General features: G+C 41.8%; 1 long non-coding RNA gene across 4 annotated transcripts in view; it reads left to right on the top strand.

Annotated features, from left to right (window-relative positions):
* Positions 1-15,302, top strand: part of LOC126075359 (uncharacterized) — a 94,722-nt gene that overhangs the window by 14,101 nt on the left and 65,319 nt on the right. The window lies entirely within an intron of this gene.

Below are 15,302 nucleotides of genomic sequence, written 5' to 3'. Positions count from 1 at the left end.
ATTTTCCCTGACCTCTACTTTATCAAACATGATGTCCTTTTCTAGCAATTGGTCTTTCCTGATGATGTGTCCAAAGTAAGCAAGCTAAAGTCTTGCCATCTTTGCTTCTAAGGGGCATTCTGGTTGTGTTTTCCTCTAAGACGGATTTGTTCATTTTTCTGGCAGTCCACAGTATATTCATGTTCTTTTGCTCTTCTGTTCTCTTTTAATTTCTTTGCTGTTATTTTAGCGGTGTCTCTGGAGCTTCGACTGCTCTGTTTGGTTAGAAGTCCTAAAGCCTACTAGGTAATCATCCTTCAGCATGATACCCTCAGTCTCTGCTCTGAGGGCTTTTCTCTTCAGTAATAACAAAACTGTTTCCATCTTTTTGTTGGCCACAGCTGGCATTTGAGAAACACGTACAATCAGTGGCTGAAGTAGGGATGGGACAGCTGGTCTTTGCCTTGTGAGTGGGTCGCACTACCCAGCTCTATAGCTGTTCCAGAGGTGATTCTCTGGTGCGTGGCTTTTCAAATTATGGGCTGCAACCCATTAGGAGATAGTGAAATCATTTGCCAAGTCATTGGAGCATTTAAAAAACAAAAGAAAGTAGAATTAGAAAACACCAGATTGCATGACCTGTACTTGGGGGCGGTATTGACTCATGAATCTTTATCTCAGTTTATGTGACTGCTTCTGGGTCAAGACGTAAAATATATTTCTTACTATAAAATCTAGTATTAAAATAAAGAAAGTCTGAAGCCACTAGTGTAGGAAATGCATTTAGACTTTTTGCTTTGTTTTTCTAAGGACAGCTGACACTATTTTCTTTGTTTTGGAGGGGATGGGCTTGGTTTGGTCATTTCACCTTAACCTGCGTAGCATTCTCCTCTGGTTAAGGCACTTTCACACCTTTATCTTGCTTAAGCAAGCCAGCATACATACGTAGAGCTTCATTTCCGAAGCCGTTGAGTAGATGATGGGGAAGCATATGTATCAGTATTAAGGACTAATAAACAGACTAAAGGCAATAATCAAGGCAACTGACACATTTGTACTTGGAGTAAAGCTAGGCCTTTGAGAATAATTTATATTTTAAGCAATTAGCTTTTGGGAACCCGAGGAAGGCGTTCAGGGTTCACTTTTTTATTACCTCACGGTGGGTGGTAGGAATTTCGAGGTAAAGGATTAGTAGCAAGATTTAATGCTTAGAATCACAGTATAAGTAAAACTAATTGTACAGGCAATTCTACAGAAGAATTATAAGAATGCTGTACCACCGCAAAAGTTCCCTGGGCTGTCCTGTCTACCTTTTTGTGCTTGGTCTTTGGTGGTTCCGATTTAAACTGGCCCACGCCCTTGATTCTTCACACTTTTTTGTGTGTAGAAAGAGAACGAAACAACCAGCATTTGCAAAGATCAGAAACCTTTTGGGCACTCTGGACTGAGCTTTCGGATTGCTGCAGAAATGAACATTTGCATTTAGATTGGTTTTCTACCAACAGTTGCAAGTTGTAGATTTTGCCATTTCATAGGGTAGTTCAATTTTCTTGGAAATTGTTTTAACTCCACCTTTCGTGTCACTTTTGATTAACGCTAAATAGTCACTTGTTAAGCTTCTTTAGATAGAAAATCATATCTTGAAGCAGACTTCATTTCATCCGTGGCAAAAGTAAAAATAAAGTCTGCAACTATAATTTAATCACATACACATATCTACACATGCAGAGAACAAACAAACAAAAAAACCCCACAAATCTAGTACATGGAACATACGAATTCAAATAACAGTGGAACCACTGGGCTTTTTTAAAAAAGGAAACTTCTTTGTAATAAAATATGTATATTTTGTCATTTTAACTATTTTTAAGTACAGAGATCAGTGACATTAATTACACTTACCACGTTGTGCTGCTATCACCACTATCCATTTCCACACTATCCATTTCATCACCCACTTAGTAATAGCTCCCCATTCCCTCCTTGTCCTTGTCCCTGGCACCACGACTACGCTTTTGTCACTATGCACCTGCCAGTTCTAGATATTTCACAAAAGTGGGCTCATACACTATTGTGGACTTATTTTTGATGTAATTGTGTCCCCTACTTTCCAACTCGTCCTCAAGTATCTCAGTCCTTTTCTTCAACTGAATTAAATTCAGACTCTGAGGAAAAAAAAAAATTTTTTTTTTTTTTCTAAGGAAACCACTGGGTGACTTCTCTTTTGAATCCTGTTTGATTACAAGGTTGGCAAGCGAGTGACTTTACAAAGCTCACTGCCAGGGGGTTCTGATCAATTAGAAGAAGCCAGTCTTGCACCGTGGCTGCATGCTGTGTGAACTTCTGGATCCTTCTCTAATTGTGATTTAAGTGTTTATCGTTCAGTATTTATCTTGCAGTCCAAGCTTCCTGGAGGAGGAAATTCCTTTGTGTTTGTGCAGAGAATCAGAGAAATATCCGACTGCTCAGAGCTCTATCTAGCATTGCTTGGGGTCACATGGTGATAATCGTTAACAATCCTAATAACAAACATTTATGGTTAGTACTGGGAAACCCTGGTGGCGTGGTGGTTAAGTGCTATGGCTGCTAACCAAAAAGTCGGCAGTTAGAATCCGCTAGGTGCTCCTTGGAAACTCTACAGGGCAGTTCTACTATGTCCTATAGGGAGGGTTGCTATGAGTCGGAAACAACTCGACGGCAGTGGGTTTGGTTTTTCTGGTTTATGAGGTACTGGGAAACCCTGGTGGTGCAGTGGTTAAGTGCTATGGCTGCTAACCAAAAGGTCAGCAGTTCAAATCTACCAGGTATTTCTTGGAAACTCTATGGGGGCAGTTCTACCCTGTCTTATATGGTCGCTATGAGTCAGAATTGACTCAATGGCAATGGGTTTGGTTTTTTGGCTTATGAGGTACTCTGTCAAACACTTCACTCGGATTGTTTAATTTAATCCATATAGCGACCACATGAAGTAGTTTTTTTAATCACTCCATTTTACAGATGAAGAAACTGAGGAGGAGCGAGGTTAAAGCCCTAGGACCCTTTATGCTGACTAGCCTGGCTGTGTTGTCCCCCTTGAATGTTCTTACTGATGTGTTATAAACTGGTCCTCAGCCATTTCTTGATGCCAATGGTATAAGCCAATGAAGGTGCAGAGAGTTATTTTAACCTTCAGAGTAAGGAAGAAAGTTAGATGCTCTTTTTGGGCAGAAACAAAAAGAAGGACAAAAAAAAAAAAAGATTGAGACAAAACAGTAATGATTTAATAGCTCAGGTTTAGCTGGGAGAAAGGCACCGTATTTGCACGCACGCTTGCGTTTTTAAAGTCTTGCTTTAAGTGACTCGCGGTTTCTGTCCTGTGATGGGGACTGAGCATTTGCATTGCTCACTGTAATGTTGGTAATTTGTGTAGCTGTTGCATGGTGACTCATCTGTCCTCTTTGTCAGACCCCGGGCATGTTGACAGGCCTGCCCACCCAGCTCAACGGGCCCACCCTCCTCCAGTGAGGAGGGTGCTGCTCGAGAGAGAACTAACTGAAAACTATCAAAGGGTGGCCAGCAGCCCTGGTTTGGTGGCTGCTTTCAGCATGACCACAGTCTCAGGCTGTTCTTTTCCTAATGATTTGTGCTATGTCTTTAATGGGCAATGCCTTAATTCAGATGTGCCTGGGTTTGGAGGTCCCAGGTCCTAATGCAGCTGTCCTTTAGGCAGCCCCTGTTGTGTTCAGTAGCCAAGAAAAAAGAGAATGACCTTCTTTATGGCAAAGGTGATTCGAGATGAGCAGGAAAGACATTCATTTGTGAAGTTATGCTTGGCGTCTTGGAACTTGAACCTCACCATAACTAAGGTGATATTTTGACTTAAGTAGCTCTGTTTTAGCAGCAAGAATAGGACATCTACGTCCTGCTGTTTAATAGTCATACATCATACATGGTAAGAGAAGACACCGCTTGTCTTTTTGTTTAATGATGAAAGAAAAGAGAAAAAAGGAAATACTGTTGAAGGGAAAGACTCAGAACCTTAAAATGGAATTCTCAATAGAGACTCCAACCTGTCTGTCAGTTTGTCATACTATGGGACCTTGCATGTCTCTATGATGCTTGAAGCTCTGCTACTGGTATTACAAATAGCAGCAGGGTCACCTGTGGTAGACAGGTTTCAGTGGAGCTTCCAGACTAAGACAGACTAGGAAGAAAGGCCTGGTGCTCTACTGCTGAAAATTAATCAAGGAGAACATTATAGATCACAACAAAACAAGGTCTAATATAGTGCTGGCAGATAAGCCCCCTAGGTTGGAAAGCACCACACAATAGCCGCGACAATGGACTCAAACATACCAATGATCATGAAGATGGTGCAGGACCAGGCAACGTTTCATTCTGAGGTACATGGGGTTGCCATGAGTCAGAGACAACTTGACAGTAACTAACAACTAACAACAACATAAGAGGTTTTTCCAGAGCTAAACTTTTAAAAGTAGATAAGGATGCCGTTTTCCTTTATTATTAGAAATACTTAGAGTTATGTCTGTTAGAAAAAAAAAAAAAACTCACAATTTTAATGTGCATTGGAAGCATCGGGCTACATTTTATGTTTAAAGTCAGTTTTTACTTCCAGCCCCTCAGGCACTTCATTGCTGATACTGATATTATGTAATTGGCAGTACAGCTCTTCACGAAAAGGTTCTTGTCAGCTCCCTTTTGAATAGTTGGAATGTTTGGTTGAGTGAAGTTTTTCTGAGCCACGGCAAAGCTCTTCTCTGATGCATTTGTATTCACTTCTGAAGGAGGACCTTGGAAGAGTGGGAGAAATTGTTGGCAATGAGGTAACATATACGACAGGATGCAGAAAATGGTAGGTGGGGGGCTGGGAGGTTAGAAGGCAGGGGTGGGGGTGAAATTGCTAAAAAAATTAAAAAGCAACACTGTAGTCTTTAGAAAAAAAAAAAGCATCTGAAGAATTTGCCTATTCAGCATTTATCTAGCATCTGCTGTCTGGAGTCATGATTCCAAATTCTCAACCCATTAGCAGCTGAAGCACCCTGATGCTATTTGCTTGATAACATGACTCCTTCTCCTCCCAATCTTAAAAATAATGCAAGCATTAAAATAAAACTAAAGTAAATTTGAATTTTCACTTTTAAAGTACATTTTTTAAAAATACAAATTAAAAAAAAAATTCCCCTAGAAATAGGTAATGATAGTCCTCTCGAGGGAGTGATGAGACCGTAACTCGTCTGGAGCAGATACCTTTAGCCTCCTCATAATTACCTGGTGAATCAGTACTGGCTGGCTTCCCAGGAGTCGGTTCCCACCAGTTGAGAGTAACTTTCCATTGCGGGGGTGTTGGCCAGGAGACACCTTCTCTGGGTCCTCCCGTCAGCGTGGTGATGGGCTCCGTGCTGCCTTCCCAGCTTGGTCCGTTCCTTCTGCGTAGATCATACTCTCCCTTGTGTTAGAGATTTTGTAATGACTTCTCTCCCCTATCCGATATTAAACTCTTTACTTAAGGGTCTTTGTTCTGTTCCTTACGTTTACTAAAAAAAAAAAAAAAATTTTTTTTTTTTTTTTAAAGTAAGCGTTAATTTTCGTTTTGGGGATTAGGGTCTTTTTGGGGGCTAGGGTCTTTGAATGCCACAACTGGAAGAGTGCTATGTCCCAAATTAGAACAGAATTTTCCATGTTGGGCTGGCAGGTTAAAAAAGATGTGTGTTTTGAAATAACCTGAAGGACTTTAAATACATGTTGTTGTTAGTTGCTGTTGAGTCAATTCTTTGATACAACTGGTTAGCAAAGTGATCCCTTGTTTCTTTAAAAAACAAAACAAAAACCTTTTTTTTGGACAAGTACTGCTTTAAAGAACTAAAGATTTGTAACTGAGAGTTCAGGATAAATGCTATTGTTGCCTGTGTTCTGTAAACCTGTGTAAGAGGTCAAGGGTTCCCCAAGCTGGCACCACCACTTCCTCGTCATGTGGAAGTCACTGTCCCGAGTTCCTGATTTGAGGCATAGTGGTACCCCTCCTTCTGATTGGTGAGCTCTTTCTTGGCCAAGGTCGGGGATGAAGTTCAGAACACAGTTCAAACACCCAAACTCACTGGGATGCATTCACTCCTTGCTGAATAGACAGCCCTGAGCAAGATGCTGTCTTTGCTTGTTGCTCCAGACCAGCGTTTGCTTAAAGGGCTCATGATTCTGGAGACAAGTGAAAGTAAATAGGGAGTACCCTGAGTAAAACTTTCTAAATTGTTTTCTACGTATCCAGTTTTCTATTTCCTAGTAACCTTGTTTTCTCTTTCTTTACTCAATCCTCCTTTTTCTTCTTTCCAGTCATCCTTTAAACATTTTACAATTGTTCTTGGTGGTTGCCATCGAGTTGATTCTGACTCATGGTGACCAGTGTTACAGAGAACTACTCCATAGGATTTCCTTGATGGTAACCTTAACAGAAGAAGATCTCCAGGCCAATCTTCTGCAGTACTGCTGGGTAGGTTCAAACTACCAACCTTTAGGTTAGCAATCGCTTGAAAACTGTTTGCACCACCCAGTGGTTTTATTTTATAATCGATGCACTGTTAATGCAATAATTAATATCGACAGGAATCATCAATGGTTGCCAAACCATTGAATAAAATGTTGTTGGGAGAAAGGATATTCACATGTGCCAGTATCTCACTCCAGAGTTCCTTACTGATTAATTACATGGGGAGAAGGTATCTTTACAGTGGAGAACTGTGGCAGTCACACCTTACACAAGCGATCTAAACTTGGTTGAGCACCAATAAGTCAGACAACTGGACTTCATGTGTCTCCAGATGGGATGTAACCTGAAGTACACAATATCACCTATGAAGTGTTCTTGCCAAAAATGTTTAACCTAAATCTAATCAAGCCTCCAGACCCAAACTTCCATTTACAGGAAATATAGGGGATCGACAGGGACAAGTTAAACAACAGCATGAGGAAACACTCAGACAAAACCAGAATATGGGAAATTTTACAAGAAAAAAATGTCCTAGAATCTTCAAAAAATCAATATCATGAACAAAAAGGGCAGGGAATGGTTTCAGATTAAAATATGGAGTCTTAATAAGATTAACAATCAAATGTAGTGTGCTTACCTTAATCAGAATCTGGTTCAAAGCAATGAGAAGGTAGAGAAGAAGGAGGAAGAGAGAGGTGGAAGAGGAAAAAAAAAACTACCACCACCACCCCAACAGCAACGACAGGAAAAAACAAACAAAAAATCATTACAAGAGACATTTTGGGGACAATTGAGGAAATTTATATATGCACTGGCTATCAGATGTTAGTAGGGAATTATTCGAGTGCCTTCCACTGCTAAAGATAATTCAAAAAGAATTGTAGCAGTACATTGACAGGAAATTGCCAGAAATTCAAGGTGAATTCAGAAGAGGACGTGGATCTAGGGATAGCATTGCTGATGATATCTGTTCAGACTAAGATGGACATTGGCTGAAAGTAGAGAATACCAGAAAAATGTTTACCTGTGTTTTATTGACTAAACCCAGTGCCCTCGAGTCAATTCCAACTCATAGTGACCCTATAGGATGCTATTGTGTATTGACTACACAAAGACATTTGACCGAGTGGATCATAAGAAATTATGGATAACATTGAGAAGAATGGGGATTCCAGAACACTTAATTGTACTCATGCAGAGGCAACTTTTTGAGCAGAACAAGGTGATACTGTGTGGTTTAAAATCAGGAAAGGTGTGTGTTAGGGTTATATCCTTTCACCATGCTTATTCAATCTGTATGCTGAGCAAATGATCTGAGAAGCTGGACTATAAGAAGAAGGATGCAGCATCAGGATTGGAGGGAGACTCATTAACTGCCTACCATATGCAGATGATGCAACATAGCTGAAAGTGAAGAGGACTTGAAGCACTTACTGAAGATGACCAAAGACTATAGCCTTCAGTTTGGATTACGCCTGGACATAAAGAAAACAAAAATCCTCACAACTGGACCAATAAGCAACATCATAATAAACAGAGAAAACATTGAAGTTGTCAAGGATTTGATTTTACTTGGATCAACTATCAATGCCCATGGAAGCAGCAGTCAAGGAATCAAATGGCATATTGCATTAGGCAAAAGACCTTTTTAAGGTGTTAAAAAGCAAATATGTCACTTTGAGGACTGAGGTGCACTGATCCAAGCCATGGTATTTTCAATCACCTCATTTGCATGTGAAAGATGGACAATGAAAAAGGAAGACTGAAGAACAATAGGTACCTTTGAATTATGGTGTTGGTGAAGAGTATTGAACATACCGCAGACTACAAGAAGAACAAACAAATCTGTGTTGGAAGAAGTACAGCCAGAACGCTCTTTAGAAGCAAGGATGGTGAGACTTCATCTTTGAACATACTTTGGGCATTTTGTCGTACTTTGGACATGGTATCAGAAGGGACTAGTCCCTGGAGAAGGACATCATGCTTGGTAAAGTAGACAGTCAGCAAAAAAGAGGAAGACCCTCAACAAGATGGATTGACACAGTGGCTATTATAATGGGCTCGAACATAGCAATGATTATGAGGATGGTGCAGGACTGCGCAGCGTTTCATTCTGTTGTACACAGGGTCACTATGAATCAGAACTGACTTGCCAGCACCTAACAACAACAAAGGGAATTATTGTTAATTTTCTTAGCTGTGACAATTGCATGTGTCTATTTAGAAGAGTGTCTTTGTTCTTAGGCAATGCATATTGAATCATTTAGGGATGAAGGGTCATTATGACTGAAACCTACATTTAAATGGCTCAGAGAGACAGCCTACAAATGTGGCAGAATGTCAAAAGTTGTTGAATCTAAGTGACTAGCATTAATAGTTACTATACCAGCCTTCTAACTTTATGGCTGTTTCCTTTTTTGATAAAAAGTTGGGGAAAAATAAAATTAAAATGGATGTGTGGAGCTGGGGAAGCAGATGCTTTCCCAACCTGTTTAATTTAAAGCCAACAAAACAAACAAGCAAACAAAAATTGCCATTGAGCTGATACTGACTCATAGGAACCCTTTAGGACAGAGTAGAACTGCCCCTTAGGGTTTCCAAGGAGCTGCTGGTGGATTCCAACTGCCAACCTTTTGGTTAGCAGCTGTGGCTCTTAACCACTGTGCCGTTAGGGCTCCAATTTTAAATCCAGCCCTGAAAAAAAATTGGCTTAAGTACTTTTGGAATCTGGTGTTGGGGAAAGGGGAGGGAGGATTTCCCTCAGTGGCTCCTTTCTGCTTCCTGAGTTAATTGTTGTTTTTCCTCTCTGTGGTTTTCCAGCACTTTCCATTCACTTTTCACTCAGAGCAGTCTTCATGAACTAGCCTTCAAGCATGTGACTAGCCTAACTACCTCAATCTTTCTCTTCCTAACTGGGTCAGCTTGGTCTTTTTAAACCTTACTTCACATTTTCCAGGGAGCCCTGGTGGCACAGTGGTTAAAGCGCTTGGTCGGCAGTTCGAACCCACCAGCCGGCTTTGGTAAAAACTACAGCCTTGGAAGCCCTATGGGGCAGTTCTACTCTCTCCTGTAGGGTTGGAATTGACTTGATGGCAGTGGGTTTTTTCACACCTTCCCAGAATTCTTTTCAATTTTGGCTGACCCAAGACCATTTTCTTAAACTGAATTATGAAAGTTACGATCTTTCTTCCATTGTTCTCTTCTAGGTCACTTCTTATTACTCATTCTGAAAATAATTTTAAAACGCATTTGCATTTTCATTAAACCTACTGAGGTGATCTTCTGTCTATAAGTAAAGAGATTCTGGTGTGAGTCATGAACAACTGTGGTTGTGTATGTGTTCGGTACACCACCCGTCTGTCAATTTTTCATACTGTGGTGGCTTGCGTGTTGCTGTGATGCTGGAAGCTATACCACCAGTACTTCAAATACCAGCAGGTTCACTCATGGTGGACAGGTTTCAGCAGAGCTTCTAGACTAAGACTAGGAAGAAAGGCCTGGAGAGCTCCTTCTAAAAATTAACCAATGAAAACCCTATGGATCACAACAGAATATTATTTGATATAGTCCTATAATCACGAAGATGGTGCAGGACTGTTTGTTTGTCCTGTTGTGCACACTGTTGCCATAGTTGGAATCGACTTGATGACAACTAACCACGACAACGCATGTTTAGTGGTGTTGATGGAGAATCTATTTACCACCTTGTGTGCTGCTTTGTATCCAAAGAGTCTAACAGGCACCCAGTAAATGTTTGTTGAGGACTGAATCTCTGGTAGATCTATTGCATATTGGCTGCTCCATCTTGCAGTTAGGGTCCAGGCGCCATCTTATCCATGTCTACAGTTCTGGCTGCCCGCTACTATTCTAGCAGGACTGCGATTTGGGCTTAGGACTAAGTATGACTGGACCCTGGAGTTAGGGTAATCTAGCTGACCTCTTGACCATTGTATGTCTTTTAGGATTGCAGTATTATTATCGTTCAGTTCCAAGGATGAAGTAATAACAAACATAAACCTGGCAATGTCAATGTATAAGAAACAGAACCCTGCCAGCATACCTGATCGTCCACCCACACCAGTGAAGCAGAAAAGTTCAAGCAAGTGGGCAAACCCTGAGAAGCCTTGTGAAACAGGTCAAGAGGCTGCCTCTGCCTCCTGTGGAGGGGAAGCACAAAGAGCAAAGGCAGGTCAGCCAGTCTAAAGCCCTACGTTGTGAGGCTCTGGCGTCTGGGCTTACGTGTGTCATTCTATGTTGTGATAGTGTGGTACTCGCCTCACCCGAGTGACTCCAGCTGTTTTGCTGCTGTGCCAGTGGCCTTTGTAATGCTCAACACATGCAACTTCTAACTTGCTCTGTTTTGACGGGTGGCATTAGAAATATGCCACTGGGACTTTGGGGTAAAGATGGCAGAGTAAATGCACACATTTATAATATTTTCCCTAAAATTTACTAAATAAAAATAAAGCATTGATCTGCTAGAAAGAATCAAAGAGAGAAAGAAAGGTCACATAAAAGCAATAGTAATTATAAAGGTTTTTCAATAGTACTTTTGGAATCTAAGGAATAATGGAGCAACGTCTTTAAATATCTGAAGAAAAACAAATTTCAACGTAGAAATTCAAATACCCAAGCTCTTAGTTGAGTGTGTGGGAGAATGATGAAGACATTTTCCAGACATGCAAGGCTCAAAGCATTTACTTCTCAGATTACTCAGGAAGCTACTGAAGGATTGGCTCCTCCAAAAGAAGGAAGTAAAACAAAAAAGAACACAACATAGAATGTTGGAAAAAGGGGTACCAATACAGAGAAAGTTGAAGGAAATTCCCAGTGTGATGGTGACAGCAGATCCTGGAAGAGTGGCTTCATATGTGCCACAGAGGGCAATTTGTCCTGATTTAAAATGGTCAGATGCCTCCAGAAGAGTTCAAGATAAAATTGATATAATGCCTAATAGTCTGGAAGAATTGGGAGAAGGTTTAGACAGCTAGTGGAGAGACTGAGATAGAATTTTGTAGGGAAGGAAACGTAATCATAGTATACTACGTGGCTCAGCTGTGATGGCATTTTCACAGTCATGATAATGCAAATAGTGGATAATGATCTAATTAAAATTAGTAATATAAAATGTTGGTGGTTGAATGGGAAGACATGAAGGGTGTATGTATGTGCTGATGGTATGGGTATGAAAGAGTCAAATGGCCACTTTCCAGAGTGGGAAGTCCATAGCTAATGCCTAAAATGGAACAAATCAAGACACTGCAAAATAAGCACGTAATTTAGAGAACTGGAGATAAATACTCAGACTCCAGTAAAGGTTTGACTATGGTTGCTCCAGGTCATGGTAAATGGGTGGAGTGGAGGAAGTCTGCCTTTTTTTTTTTATAACTAGCCTGAAAACAGCACCAAACAAGAACTCGTTCTGTGTACCCTTTTGGTGGCGGCATTCTAAAAGATTCCTCCAACCTCAAGCACTATGGCACCATTCTCTGGGCCAGAGGTCACAAAATGGTAGTCTCCTGGTGGGTTTTAGTATGGCTCACATGTAGTTTTATTTATTTATTTTTTTTAAATAAAAACATTTGAATTAGTTGCCAACAATGACACATCAGAAGAATTTAAATAAAATTCCAGATTTCTAGCTTCTTGTAAAAGAAATCAGAAGATATAACAAAACAAACACCTGCTGAAATGCAGGATCCTGGGGACACGGCTGTATCCCCAGTCTGCCAAAAGTCTCCCCTGGCCCTCAATCCAATCCACCTTGTACCCCACCACTGATACTTTTGTTTACCTGCCTGGCCTCTGAAGGAATTGCATTCTAGCTGTAAATATATTACTTTTCCTTATTCACTTTTTAGAAGCACTCTAAGTAAGTTAATCCCCCTCCCCCCACCAATTAGTTTTCTATTCCTTCTTCGGATGGATATTATGCAATCTGTTAGAGACAGCATCATGGGTTCAGCCCCAGCACTGAGACAGAACCAGTTAAGAATCCAGATTCCACCAGGTTTTATTACCTTGCACAAGCCACTTGACATCTCTGTACCTCGGTTTCCTTATTAGTAAAATGGGTTATCTAATTGTTCATATATGTGGCTGCAAGGGTTAAACATGACAATGCACATGAACCTGAATGCCCACCACTCAGTAAAAGTAGCTGTAGACCTAACAACACTTAAAGCAGAATAGTTGCAGATATCATTGTCTGCAAGCAGATATAGGTATTTCCAAATATGCTGTGCAAGGCTGAGACTGGGTGTAGTCTGGTTGTTTTAACCAACTTCATTTATTTGGGAAAGGAGAACACTGAGGGATAAGATTTCAAGCCCAGAGATGCATGGATTTTTTAATTAATTAATTTCCACAAACATTTATTGGCAATCTGTTATATTTAAGGCACTTGAGGGGCCCCAGATTAAATATCTTTTTTTTTTCCCTAAGAGGAATTTTGAGTTTAATGAAAAATGATTTTTTTTTTTTTTTTTAAATATGGAGGCCCACCATCTGATTGTGGCAGGAGGAATTCAGAAAAGAGGAAGACTTTTTACCTGTGTGTTTCTGTGAGTGCTAGCATGTGCTACCGGGAAATTGTCAGGACGTAGACCCTGAGGTTCTTCCTCGGAATCGGATCTAGAGTTATCTGTTGAGGAAGGATTAACAGAATGTTCTATGTGGCACTACACTTTCTTCATAGAATTTGAGAAGGTGGAATATTTAAAATAATAACAGGAGAAGTGCTCGGCAAACAATAAGGGCTTAGAATGCATAAATTCTTAGACTACATAAACAGGAAGAGGAGTTGGCATCCATTTCATTTATGAATCAGGAGGGTGAGCCCCTGAGAGACCAGGGGAGTTGTTCAAGGACATGCAGCTGGTTGTCACCAGTAGAGGATAGAAACCACTGGTGTGTAATAGGAAGGGGAAGGAAAGCTACACAAATTTGCCCCGGGAGGAGAGAGAACAGATCTTCCATTTCTGTGCTGTTTGGTTGTGGGGAGAACTTGAGTCTCAGCTAAGCATTTCACCTGAGACGTGAATCCTTTCATCCGCACACACGGTGCTGGGGGCTCTGTTCTTGGGGCGTTCTACAGGAAAGTAGGTGAAGAGCCCCGCACTCAAAAAAAAAAAAAAAAAAAAAACAGGTAGTTTAAATTCTAGCAGGGGTGGTGGTGGTGTGAATGGGCCGGGGGACACGAGTAAGGGGTGGTGTCCTCAGGCGGTGTGAATGTTTAACGTGCTCAGTTGAGAGCTGAAAGGTTGGAGGTTTGAGTCCACCCAGAGGCCCCTCAGAAGAAAGATCTGGTGACCTGCTTCCAAACACTCAGTCACTGCCAACCATGGGGAGCCCGGTTCCGCTCTGACACACAGGAACTTTCTGTGAGTCGGAATCGCCTTGATGGCAAATTTTTTTTTTTTTTTTTAAATATATATAGTATGGTAGGAGGTGGTAGATGTCATGGAAAAAGAAAAAGCAGAGCAGGACCCCACCCCCCACTCCATCCCCCAGCTGCTGGGAGTATCCGCTGTTGATGGCCCCCAGTGAGGGAACTGGGGACTGCCTGGCCCAGAGTGACAGCCCTCCGGGGGTGTGGCCCGTGACCCATGTCAGGCTGACCTGGGGATACAAAGGCCTGGGCCTCTCCTCAATTTGGGACACTCTGAGGCCATGCCAGTTCTAGAGCTGCCTTTCCTGCTGGTGGAGGTCTTGTTGGTGCCAGCTTCCCTCTCTGTCCATTCCTTCCTCACTTGCTGCCGGTGTGTGCTCCCCAGTACCCCCCAAGAACCTCCTGTGGGCACTGTCTGGCTCAGTCTTGTTCCAAGGGGCCCAGTCTGAGGCAACAGGGTAGGAAGAGTAGGAGTCGGGGAAGGGCAGATTGCAATCTGAAATAGGGTACCATTGTCAGCCTTATTGAGAAGGTGCCCTTTGAGCAAAGCCTGGAGGTCACAAGAGCATTTTTCAATTAATGAAAGCATAATTTAAATATTTTTATTATTATTATTTTTTTTGGTTGCTAAAGGTTAAGAAAGTTCCAAGTGACACCGATGGTTTGTGCTTGACTACTGACCTAAAAGGTTGGCGGTTTAAACCCGCAAGTGGTACTGGGGAAGAAAGGCCTGGCGATCTGGTTCCATAAAGATCACAGCCAAGAAAACCCTACCGAGCAGTTGTACTCTGTAACACATGGGATCACCATGAGTCGAAATTGACTGGATGGCAATTTTTTTTTTTTTCTTGTTTTGGTTTAAGGTTTAATTGCCAAGGCAAATGTCTCTTATTTAGGAAAACACATTAATGGGCTTTTGGTATTGAAAATCAGGATCTAAAATATACTGTAGGTGAGATATTGAAGCCTAGAAGGTTAATTGCTCTACACAGTAAAGTAACAAGAATTCTGAGTTTTCCCTTGGCAGTCAGAGAGACAAGGCTGGGGCCTCTAGGTAGAGAGGGATGGAAGACTGTATCTGAGAGAGGCCTCTAGGAACAAGAGGCTGCTATTCAACACTGGGTTCCTTCCTGTACTGTCACGCCTGGGTGGCACCAAGCCTTCAGGAAAACTTCTGTCACACAGAGTGCCACTTCATCTTGAGGGGTGCAGTGGAGAGGGAGGTGCTGGTCTACCTGGTTGTTGTAGCGAGAGGGCAGAGTCTGTGGGAGCTGGGACCCGACACCTGAGACTCCTGCACTGAGCGCTGGGCTGGAGGGGCGTCGCAGAAAGAGGTGGTGGGAGTCACTGCCTGGCGACTGTAGACCCTCCCTGGGTCCCTGAGGACCTGGGAGGTGCTGGTCTTTGTGCAGATATCTGAGACAGAGGCCTGACAACCAGGGGGACGTTTGG

This window comes from Elephas maximus, chromosome 1 (assembly GCF_024166365.1).
Source record: "Elephas maximus indicus isolate mEleMax1 chromosome 1, mEleMax1 primary haplotype, whole genome shotgun sequence".
NCBI lineage: Eukaryota > Metazoa > Chordata > Mammalia > Proboscidea > Elephantidae > Elephas > Elephas maximus.
The sequence above is the reverse complement of the archived record's forward strand: the minus strand, read 5'-3'. Positions and strand labels throughout refer to the sequence as shown.